Genomic DNA, 623 nt, shown 5'->3' with positions numbered 1-623 from the left:
TAAAAATCCATTGCCTGCTGTAAAAAAATTTTGTTCTGGATGATGGAATAAACATGGAAGATAAATCAAAAATTTCAATGAAAAATAGGAAGTGTATATTTTGGCAGACTAATATAAATGATTAAACACCAAAGCTAAGAGAACAAATAAATAACATTGTAATTGAGGGATTACTGGACATGAGTATGGATGTGACTATTATTACTTCAGAATCTTGCCCATGCCTCAATCACTGACAAATTGCATGGTGTCTGCAGAGAATGAGCAAGATACAAGAAGAAAGACTGTCAAATCTTGCCAAGACAGGGTAAGATGGTTTGGAAAATTTTCCTACACCTCTGAAAATGGTCTGTAAGTTACTCTAGGCCTTAGCCAAAGTTAGTTGCTCCAATGTTGCAAATGAGACTTTCGGTGATTTCTCATGTAGCCAATATTCTTTGTCATTTAACACACATTTTGGAAGTTGCTTGACTGAGTCCTGTTTACTCAAGTAATATTATTTCCATTCTCAGGTCTTTGATGGGGTTGAAGACTAGATAGTCATAATTACTTTCCTCTCATGATATGGCCAAGCCATTTCTTTTTTTTTAAATTATTATTATTATTATTATTATTATTATTAT

This window comes from Microtus ochrogaster, unplaced genomic scaffold (genome assembly GCF_000317375.1).
Source record: "Microtus ochrogaster isolate Prairie Vole_2 unplaced genomic scaffold, MicOch1.0 UNK96, whole genome shotgun sequence".
Taxonomy (NCBI): Eukaryota; Metazoa; Chordata; class Mammalia; order Rodentia; family Cricetidae; genus Microtus; species Microtus ochrogaster.
This window is presented reverse-complemented; position numbering follows the sequence as displayed.